The following is an 11,720-nucleotide window of genomic DNA, read 5'->3' as shown; positions in this document are numbered from 1 at the left end:
GTTCTGCATGGAGCACTGGGTGTTATGCACAAACAATGAATCATGGAACACTTCATATAAAACTAATGATGTAATGTATGGGGATTAACATAAGAATAAAAAAAAAATCTTGGATTCTATGAGACTGCCAATGTCTCATATAAAAATTGTTTTTTGTTTGTTGTTTATTTCTTTGTTTTTAAGTCAATCAAAAGTATGTCTGTTCTTTAAAAAATTCACATACCAAAGTAATACCAAAGGATTTTCATTGGTCTTCCAACATATATATCATCAATGTTGAAATTGCCACACATCATTTAAAAACAAAAATTAACTTATTGTTAAACATAGACACAATGTCTTATCTGAGGAATTACACATTTTGCTTTTTTTTGCCTTTGTCTAAACAAAGCCTTCTTACTAATGCCTCAGACTGTCAATCTACTCTATTTTAAATAATACAGTCTTTGGGGAATAAAACTAATTTTAATGAAAATATTACAAGTAGCATGTGTAAATTCCAGAAATAATTAGTGACATTTCTTAATATTGTGGTATCATTTTTCCTCCATGTGGTTGTAGGAAAATGGCTACAGCTGCTACTGAACTCATTCAGAATGACAATATGTTTAAGGAGCTGTCTCTCCTGGTGTAGAGAAGTTATCTGGGAAAATAATCTTTTTTCATTTTAATTCTGAGAACTTGGTGACCTGGCTCGTGTCCAAGTCTGATTTTTAAAAAATTAGATCCAGGGACGCCTGGGTGGCTCAGTCGTTAAGGGTCTGCCTTTGCTCAGGTCATGATCCCAGGGTCCTGGGATCGAGTCCCACATCGGGCTCCCTGCTCAGTGAGGAGCCTGCTTCTCCCTGTCCCTCCGCTGCTCCCCCTGTTTGTGCTCTCTCTCTCTCTGACAAATAAATAAATAAAAATCTTTATTAAAAAAAAAATTAGATCCAAACCAGGTTACTGTATGCCAGCTTCCCTGTTACTTATTTATAAGAGTAAGAAAGAACCAATCCCTGATCTCCTAAGGAACATTAACCCATTGGATACAACAGTCTTAGAAAAGAAAATGAGAGTTTGAGAGGACTAATGCTTATTACTAGTGAACAATGGAAACATAAAGTACTTTAAACTAAAAATAGATCTGATATGACAAAATTGAGACCCCAGTAATCTACCTCTGGTACATGAGTGTGTTATGTATTTTTCTCCGTGAGAGTGACATTTTATCCTTTATTGCCAGGAAACTTCTATTTTTTTTTTTTTTTCCTTTCCAAAAGCCTAATAAGATCACGGTGAATACTGTGTGAACCAAGGATTCTTTATTTAATATAAACATTGCTTTTAAGAATGCCATGAATTGATTTGAGATGAAATTGTAAATAGGACAAGAAAATCAGCCACTGCCCAATCTAGTTTCAAGTCTCTTTCTTATTTCTTCTTCAGGACACCAACTGCTGTCTCCTGATGCCATGGGGAGGGAGGAGTTCCTAGAGGCCAGCAACTACTTCTTAGTTATCTTTTTAATGTTTATTTGAGCACACTTTCCCATGAATAATTTTTAAATGATGAATAGAAATTAAAAATCATTTCTTTGGTCGAGGGAGGGAGATCTTGCTGGCAAAGAGCCGTCAGGGGAGCCATATTAAAGTGAATGAGTGCTCACATACCTCCTTTCCGTATAGGCCTTAAACACTGATAAAGAAAACCTTTAAGCATGACACTATCTCTTATACATCTTTGAGAATACATCTCCTAATTTTTGATAACAAAAATAAGAAGAGAAATTTTAAAAAGGGCAATTTAATTAAAAGAAAATAATGTGGAAAAATGAAGAGGAGTAAATTTAATTTAAGTTTTTGATGTTTAAAGTTACTTCAGAGAGGATATAAGGCATAACCACTGACTTCAACAGCTCAAGCCAACTTCCAACACTTTTATAAATCACTTCCTCTGTATTATGTTGGCCTGAATATACTTTATATTCAGCTATGTTTTAGTGAGCCTAATGACTTTGTTGGAAGGATGTAAGCATGACAAATATTGTAGAATGATAGAAGAGGTTGATCAAATCTTGGGGAAAACTAATGGGAATAATTTGAAAGGGAAAAAATGGTGATAATTCCTTTTTCTAAAGCTTTTGGAAACTATCCTTGTTGTACTTTGAGATTTCCAGCTATTAAAATAAGACCTTAATATTAAAACTGATGTAGAAATATACCTGAACTTATAGGGTGATGAAGAACTGTTTTTAAAGGTTTAACTTTTGGACGTTGGACAAAAAGAAGACAACTGAAAGGAAGTAGTATAACTACTATTATATCTGCTAATAAATGTTTTATAGAGAATAGTTCAAGAAAATAAAACAGTTGTTTAAATTTGTTATAGTACATAAGGAAAGTGATAAATGTAGACATTAGCTCATTAATGATGACATCAGCAGGAGAACACAGCAACAATAAAACACAGTTTTTAACCAAATGAGTTTCTGCTTTTATTTTTATTTTTTTAAGATTTTATTTATTTATTTGACAGAGAGAGACAGTGAGAGAGGGAACACAAGCAGGGGGAGTGGGAGAGGGAGAAGCAGGCTTCCCGCGGAGCAGGGAGCCCGATGTGGGGCTTGATCCCAGGACCCTGGGATCATGACCTGAGCCGAAGGCAGACACTTAGCCAATTGAGCCACCCAGGCACCCCGAATTTCTGTTTTTAAAGCTTGCCAGGGGTGCTAAAAGAAAATTATCTTGTACAAGTGTGTAAGTGAGTATGCTGTTGGTAGAAAAATCATATATAGGGTGCCTGAGTGGCTCAGTTGTTAAACATCTGCCTTCGGCTCAGGTCATGATCCCAGGGTCCTGGGATCGAGCCCCGCATCGGGCTCCCTGCTCCGCGGGAAGCCTGTTTCTCCCTCTCCCACTCCCCCTGCTTGTGTTCCCTCTCTCGCTGTGTCTCTCTCTGTCAAATAAATAAAAAATCTTTAAAAAAAAAAAAAAGAAAAATCATATATAAAAATTGCATATAAATGTATATATTATAATTCTGTTCTTATGCCTCAGATGGCAGTGGTATAATGACCACCTGATTACATGATTATATATCTACTAAAATTATTTTTGTAATTATAGATAAGGCAGAAAAAAATAAGGAAGTACCTTCCTAAGCTTTTGGTCTCTAGTTGAAACTATTCTAAAGGAGACCTAATACCATAGACTATATAAGGCTGCTCTGAAATGAAGGAGCAAAGAAGTCATACCTTTCTTTTTAGAGAATTAGTATTACCTCATCACTTTTCTAATATTCAAATCATCTCTAATTTACTTTATAAGCATTGGTATCAATATATATGGATATGTAATTAAATGCAAACATTTTGAACTTCAACAATTATGTGATGTTTGAAAATATTCTAAATTCAAAATGTTATTGACAGCAATTTCCTGGCTATTTTCTAGACAGACCATTCTTTGAGAAGGGGAGATTAAAAGGGTGCAACACAATTTCTCCAAGGGTTATTTATAATCATTGGTTAGCATCAAAATTAGAGTTATTTAAATTGTTAATCCTGGTTTTTATTCAGTGGAGTCAAATTAAATCTTCACTAATACAGGAGAAGTTTATGGTTTAATTTTATACCTTCTTTCAAATTCAGTTTAGTACCACATAAATGTACTTTTCCATATTAACTTTTTCATGAAGAGCACAATTTTTACTTTGAAGGAAAAAAAGAATAGTTCAGTGAACAAATTCAAGAGTCTTTTACTTCTGGCCTGAATTATGGGAAAATAAATTTAGAAGAGCCAACTTTTGATTAAATCATTATAACTATAAAAGATTAGAGCAAGATTCTCTGAAAGTAAAAACTATTGATCAATAATAATTTCAAAAACACTGTTGCTAAAGGCAAGTTCATCCATATGTATGATTAAAGGTAAAAAGAGTTTGAAATTCACCTCTTATTCCTCAGTGAGGTATAATAGACAGCCAGAAAGTTTATTCATAATATTTTCAAGTACATTTCTAAAGTTAAGATTTGGTATATAACCTTAAATAAAATACTCTCTCTTTTTTTAAAGATTTTATTTACTTATTACAGAGACACAGAGCATGAGTGGGGGGGTCAGAGGGAGAAGCAGACTCCCCGCTGAGCAGAGAGTCTGATGTGGGACTCGATCCCATGACCCTGGCTCCATGACCTGAGCCAAAGGCAGACACTTAACCCACTGAGCCACCCAGACGCCCAAAATACTCTTAATCTTATGCTTAACCTTGTGCCATATAGTGAAAATGAATCTTAGCAATATCCTGGATAAATTTTAGGACCATTTTGTTGTATAAATCACTAAAATTGAATGCCCTATATCTAATAATATCTTGCTTTCTGACTGCACCCTTACCACCACCCCTTACTCTTGATAGTTATTCATTTATTCATTCATTCATTCATACATCTATTCATCTTTGTGTCTGATTCTCTCTCAGAATGGCAGTTTTATGAGAACAAGGACCTTATTTGTCTCTTTCACTTATACATTTCCATGTATATCCACTTTCTGGAATTTTCCTGTTCTCATAACTGGTGCTTGATTACTGTTGACAGTCACACAGAAAATTAATTCATAACTCTTTTGTAGTTTTGACCTATGATTTTCTTGGTTTCACCTAAGAATCTTACCTATATTTCAATGATTTAGCACCTATGGTATGCTGGTCAGTATTTAAAAGAAAAAAGAAAAAAGGAAAAAAAGAAACACCATCGTATGTAGCATTTGTCGATTTCTATGGTGGAATGGTCCTACCACTGATGATGTAGTCAGCTCATAAAATTCTTCAAAAATAACAAGCAGCTCTTTTGAGTTGGTACTAGCTAACTCCAGCACACTACTTTATGTCTCCTGACTTTAAAGAGAAAAATTTCCTTTTGAGAATTTTCAAAAAAACTTCAAAAAGTTAAGAAGAGTTTTTGTCTCCAGGATGCAAAGAGCTGGAAGGGGTGTTCCTTGGATCATATAGCAAAAAAATAGAGATATAAGTAGAACAAACTTTATTTATTAGTATAAAAATCCCAAATAACTATATAGATGATATTAATTATATAAGTAAATGGAATAAATAAAAATCAGCCACAGATCACAAAATTATTAAACTGCAACCAAGTGAAGTCTGTTATTCACCAGAAAACTGGTGAATAAAACACTGAAAAAAAAATAAATGTGCCTAGCTCTAGCATTTTACAAATAGTTTCTGTTTATGTTTATTCTATTGTGCTGGATCTTCTAATTCTGCTGGATGAAAATTAGGGAAAGTCTCATGAATTTTCAGGTCATTATAGGTAATGAATGTTCAGTATTTTTAAGTCCAGTCCAGTGTAATAGAAAGTTTAAATGTCGTCACTTCTCTCCTAAACTTCTCTGCTTTCCCATCTCTGAACGACTGACGGACAGTCACCTCAAGTAGAAAGAGATTGAATGCAGGGCTCCTTCTCCTTCCCCCATCTTCTACTTTTTCCTGTCTCCAATTCTTGTTTTGTTAACCAAGTGTGTTCCCTCTACTGGATCAGAGGAAATGGAGGGAGAAAAGGACACAGTAAAACTCTAACTTGACTAGTGCTATTGTCAGGTGCCAAAACTATCTCCAGATTCGGCAGGTATTTAAAGCTGACTCTTTTCTTCATGGGACACATTAGTGACTTTTTTCAGAGATTTAACCATCACTCTTAGTATCTTGCTCACAGTTCTCTTCATATAAATGCTTGCATCTCCTCTGGCTATTTTGGGGATCCCAGCAGTCATCTCCCTGTCAGGATTAAATTGTGTCTACAAGCGTCTTTTAAGGAAATCCAGGAACAATGCTTTCCTGTCTTCCTCTTTCTTTCTGAGCCCAGAAGGTTTTTAATTACAAGTTTATGTTCTTAACAAGAAGAGTACCATTCAAATTATCTATTTTTTCCTGAGTGATTTACTGGTTTGCGTCTTTCAAGGAATTTGTCTATATTACCTCAGTCATCAAATGTGTTGTCATAAAATGTTCAGAATATTTCATTACCATCTTTAAAGTCTATAAACTAGTATACATTGTTTCCCTTTATTACTGTAGTAGGACCTCTGTTACAAATTTGAATACAACTGGCAAGAGCAGGCATGGTAGTCTTGTCCCAGACTTTTGGTAAAGTTTAAACACAGAAATTGGGACTTATTTCCCTGTAGCTCCCTCCTTTCCAAGTTTTTTTCACTCACCTTTCAGCTGCTCTGACAGCCCATAACTACGCTCTGGTGCCCCAAGCCAGTAAAATTACGGATTTTTGTTTGAATTTCAGCTATTTTTGCCTTGTGGACTGGTAAGTATGCTCAGGAAGAAGTTTCACATCAACACAAATAACAAATAGAGTTTTGGTCTATTTGGGGGGTCTATACAGCTGCAGTTTCTGCCTATTTTGGGTCACTTATCAGAGTTTCAAATAGTTGTTTTTACATATTTTGAATTGAATTCATAATTGTTATCTGTGGGGGTATATGCATTCATTACCAGAAGAGTAACAACATGTATTACTTTTAAAATCTGGAAAGCACTACATTAAAATAGGAAAAATATAAAATAAACTACATTTTCTTGCATATTATGGTACTCAGTGCTTGTAGCCATCTATGAATTTAATTACTTAAAGCAAATACTTGGAAAATTTTCAATTTATGAGTGTGATAATTTATAGAAATATTTTAATATTATAAAAAAGAATAAAATGAATTCAGATACATTCATGTATTTTTCCCTTCAATCACTATAGTTGTTGACTCTGAAAGGCAATAAAAGGCTTTAAAATGACCCAAATACAATATAGACTATAAGCCATTTTGTCCTGTCATGAATACTGAGTCTTTGCATATAAAATTATAACATATGTTTTTCTTTATGAGGAAATAATTGACAATCCTAAAAGAAAGATTACCTCCTCTGCATTAGCTGAAATTATAATTTGAAAATGCATACTCCTGTTAAAGCTTTCTTTATTTTTTCACAAACTAAGTTGAGGTTAGAAACAGAAACTCTCTAAGTAACTACGATTTCCAAGAGCTGAATTGTTGTGATTCAATTATTTAAGTTAGTTAATAATAAATGGTTCCTTGGAGAATTTTCATTTCTACAACTTAGACGATAAACCAAAGGCACATTGAAAACAGTTTTCTCCAGTGAGAAGACAAACGAGAAATCACAATAACTTATCCAGGAAGAACTTGATGGTGTTCATATTAGTGCCCATTTGCAAATTACATATAACCATTCTGTGCTATCTTTCTGAAGCATGAAATTTAAATTTTTTTTAATATTTTGTAGGTGAATATAATCTTGTTGAAATTGAGGGTCTAATAATAAGTACAGAACATTTGAGATAATGTGAAGGTCGAGGGAGATTTAAAAAATGACTGTTTCTTCAGAACTTGCCTTTAAATAATTTACTTGCCTTAAGATCTGTGGACATCTCGGGGCGCCTGGGTGGCTCAGTCGTTAAGCGTCTGCCTTCGGCTCAGGTCATGATCCCAGGGTCCTGGGATCGAGCCCCGCATCGGGCTCCCTGCTCAGTGGGAAGCCTGCTTCTCCCTCTCCCACTCCCCCTGCTTGTATTCCCTCTCTCGCTGTGTCTCTCTCTGTCAAATAAATAAAATCTTTAAAAAAAAAAAAAAATCTGTGGACATCTAAATTGTTCACAGTGAATGATCAGAGCAAATATTTCAGCTGCAACATTTCCATAAAGGCAATTATTTGTATAGCTTTATATGCCTAGAAATTCTTACATATCTATATTTAGAATGCATTATAAGTTTTCCATCTAGAGTTAAACTAAGCCATTATTTTAAAGCAGAATACTGTGATTTTCAAGTAAGTATTATTCTTTCCAGGTATAACATACCCTAAAGTATACTCCACAAATTATCACTTTGGATAGAGAATATTTCATCTAACCCAATTTAACTATAAGACATCTAATAGCATGCTTTTAATCTCAACATCATAATGAATTTGTTCTATTTTTCACAGTGGTGAATAAGGGGAAGAAAAAATTCAGATTTTACTTACACTAGTTATAATAAGTTATTTTTTTCCACCTGAATGTCATGTGGTTTTTAAATTAAGCAAGCTCCTAAGATAATCAGAATATTGTTTTCAGAAGTGTAATAGAAATAAAGATTTGGTAAAAAAAAAATGGCAAGTTTGAAATTATAAAAAGTGCCTAGTATTGTGCTTAAGACATATTAGAAACTTAAAAACTAACATGAATGTACAAAGTGATATTATTTCTAAAATGAGATCTTTGGATTCAAACACACTTGGATTTCAATATCAATTATATTTATTTGCTGGTAGCTTGATGTTAGGAATATTACTTATTTACTCTAAACCTAGATTTCCTAATTTGTGAAATGCAGTGAGAATTAACTTGATAGCATTATTGTATGATTTAAATGAGGTAAATCTGGTATAGTGGATGCTACTAGAAAAATATTGGTTCCATTCCTTTGTATTAAAGTTTGCCCTCTTTTTTTTTTTTAATTAATGATACCAGGGCTAAAAACCTATGTACTTGTGATTCCCATGTTCCCAATGAAGAAGTATGTACATTTCATAAATGAGCTGCTTGTAGGGTATATATTGTACTTCAAAATATTCATTAAAATTCAAATTAGTATATGCAGAAAAGTAATTTTCATACATATTAAAAAATGCCTTTAAAAATGCCTTTGGAATGAACAACGTATAATGTAGTCATGTACTTTGATATGTAATCTTTTTATCAGTTGGGTTTATGGAGAAGGGATTCTTTAAAAAATTTAATCCATACTGCTTTTCATTCACCCATGTTCAACAACAACATAGATATGTTTCATATGTACACACAAACATGCACACACATACACACAGAAACTTTTAGGGATCTCTAAGAATATATGGATATCTTAACATAGTCATGATAGGAGGACAGATTAAGCATTTAGTATGGGCTATATGTTCTTTTTATTCATTTTTATCTCTGAAAATATTCTTGTTCTCCTTAGTCTCTAAATATTGTTAACTTGAAAAATAAAATCCTAAGAATCAGATGTCATAATTCAACTAAACAATCTCTAAATTGCCCCAAATTATAACAATTCCAAAAGTAGCATGTTAAAGGAAATTTCTTAGAGCATAGGAAACATCTTGCTGAATTAAGCTTATTGTACTTTCAAGCCCAGAATTTTATCTGCAACAAAGAGTATGTTGATGAAAATCATGGTAAAAATGTAGGTTTGCAAAAACAATTAGCTTTTGGTTTCTTTCAATGTGGTCCATAGATTAAATGACCCCTGGCTTTTTTTTTTTTTTTTAAAGATTTTATTTATTTATTCGTGAGAGACAGAGAGAGAGACAGAGGCAGAGGGAGAAGCAGGCTCCCCGCGGAGCAGGGAGCCCGATGCGGGACTCGATCCCAAGACCCTGGGATCATGACCTGAGCCAAAGGCAGACGCTTAACCGACTGAGCCACCCAGGCGTCCCAACCCCTGGCTTTTTTATAACTTTTGAACTACATGAAGAAAATTGCCTGGTATATATATTCAGAAATATATCCATCAGTGCTGTACTTACTAAAGGAAAACAGAAAACATATTAGATATTTTTGTAGGATTTTAAAAAGTTTCATGGAGTAAGGATGGAATAAGAAATGATTTGAATTTCAATTTAACACTAACATAATAAAGTCTTTGTATGGCCTGAAAAGATATTTAAGCCTTTCAATTACCAAAAACAAAACAAAGCAAAAGTCTAATTACAAGTCTTTGAGCCACATCTCTGTAGAGCTGTAGGCACAAGGACTTATGGCCAGGAAGGTTTCAAGCAAACAAATTTGTATTTTCAGCATACACCATGTCTTCAGTGTATGCCATAAGGTAAAATTGTAGATCTTTTTAAAATTTAATTAATGTATATTTTTGACATATTGAACAACTTTCATTATTGAATTATCCCTGGTTGTTTCCTACTTTGTCTTTACCTGTTCCAGAAACTTTGTACATATGGATATACTAATGAGGCCAATTACTTCTTGAGTTTATTTACTTGAATATGAATTACAACAGTATGTTGCTTTCTATACTATTGTTCCTACATGAATTCAAGATTGATAATAAATGAAAGTGTATGATCTGTCTGAAATTATTTTAAGTGCACATTCAATTCCCTTACCATTTATACATTATTTAATTAAAATGGTACATTCTGCATATCATCAACTTTATTTTTTCATAGCCATTTATATCACATGCCATCTTAAGAATGTTAAAACTTTCCAACTTATTCATTTTATAAATATAGTCATATTTTATTCATTTGGCACTGTTAGGCAGGGAGAAATCCATATAAGGAAATTTCCAAATTTTACCCTTACACTTAAACTAGTAAAGTTAAGGATAGACTTTCAGTGTTGTGTTTTTCTATGATGTTTTGGCTTCTTAAAACATTTTGTTTTTGTTTTAGTGAAGTGGCATTTCTGGCTTCTTGACAAGATTATGAATATTTTCAGTTTCTAGATAATTAACTTTAGATAACTGAGATTTGGTAAAATTTATCTGGACTATCAAAAATCATCTATCTAGGAGTGCCTGGGTGGCTCAGTTGGTTAAGCATCTGTCTTTGGCTCAGGTCATGATCCTGGGGTGCGGTGTCAGGTCCCTGCTCAGCGGGGAGACTGCTTTTCCCTCTCTCTCTGCTTCTCCCTTTCTCTCTGCTGTTCCCCCCTGCTTGTGCTCTCTCACTCTCTCTCTGTCAAATAAATAAATAAAATATTTTTAAAAAAATCATCTACTTTATAGATAATCTATTTGAACTGATTGATTTATCCTTCCCTTCTTATTATTTTAGTACATCTGCTCCTTTACAAAACTACCTCATTCCCCAAATTATTAAATTAAGAAGTATTAAACTGCAATAAGTGTGTTTAGTATTACCCACCCAAATAAATTGTAGTAAATTCCATGGTATGTTTTAAGAAACATAAAAAGTTCAAAAGACAAGACATAGTTTAGCTCTGTTTCTTTTCATTTCCCTCCCATTTTTTCTTTTAATTCATCTTTCCCTACTTTATCTCTTTTATCCTTTATTTTTTTTAAGATTTATTTATTTATTTTAGGGAAAGAGAGAGAGAGAACATGAGCAGGAGGGGCAGAGGGAGAAGGAGAGAGAATCTCAAGCAGACTCCTTGCTGAGCTTGGAGCCTGAGGCAGGGCTTGATCTCATGACCCTAAGATCAGGACCTGAGCCAAAACCAGGAGTTGGATGCTTAATCTACTCTGCCACCCTGGCACCCCTATTCTTTATTTTTGAACGGAGTCTAACCATGATTCACTGCTTGATTTCTAGGCAATTTTTATCACAAGTTAGCATCCTTTCAACAGAATAAGGTCTTCAAAATAATTATTCTCAAACCTAAGGAATTCAAAGATTTCATGGCTTTGACAGTAATGCTGGTTAAAAATTATATTGATTTGTTAACCATTTATTATTGATTGTTTAGTGTGGACAGATTTGTGCCGATATAACTCAAGACATGATCAAATTCATACCATTAAATATCGAAAATAGGGCTCCTGGGTGGTCAGTTGGTTAAGTGACTGCCTTCGGCTCAGGTCATGATCCTGGAGTCCCGGGATCAAGTCCCACGTCGGGCTCCCTGCTCGGCGGGGAGTCTGCTTCTCCCTCTGACCCTCCCCCCC

The sequence above is a fragment of the Leptonychotes weddellii genome, chromosome 12 (assembly GCF_054177405.1).
Source record: "Leptonychotes weddellii isolate Sample4059 chromosome 12, ASM5417740v2, whole genome shotgun sequence".
In the NCBI taxonomy this organism is placed as follows: Eukaryota; Metazoa; Chordata; class Mammalia; order Carnivora; family Phocidae; genus Leptonychotes; species Leptonychotes weddellii.
Note: the sequence above shows the minus strand (reverse complement) of the source record.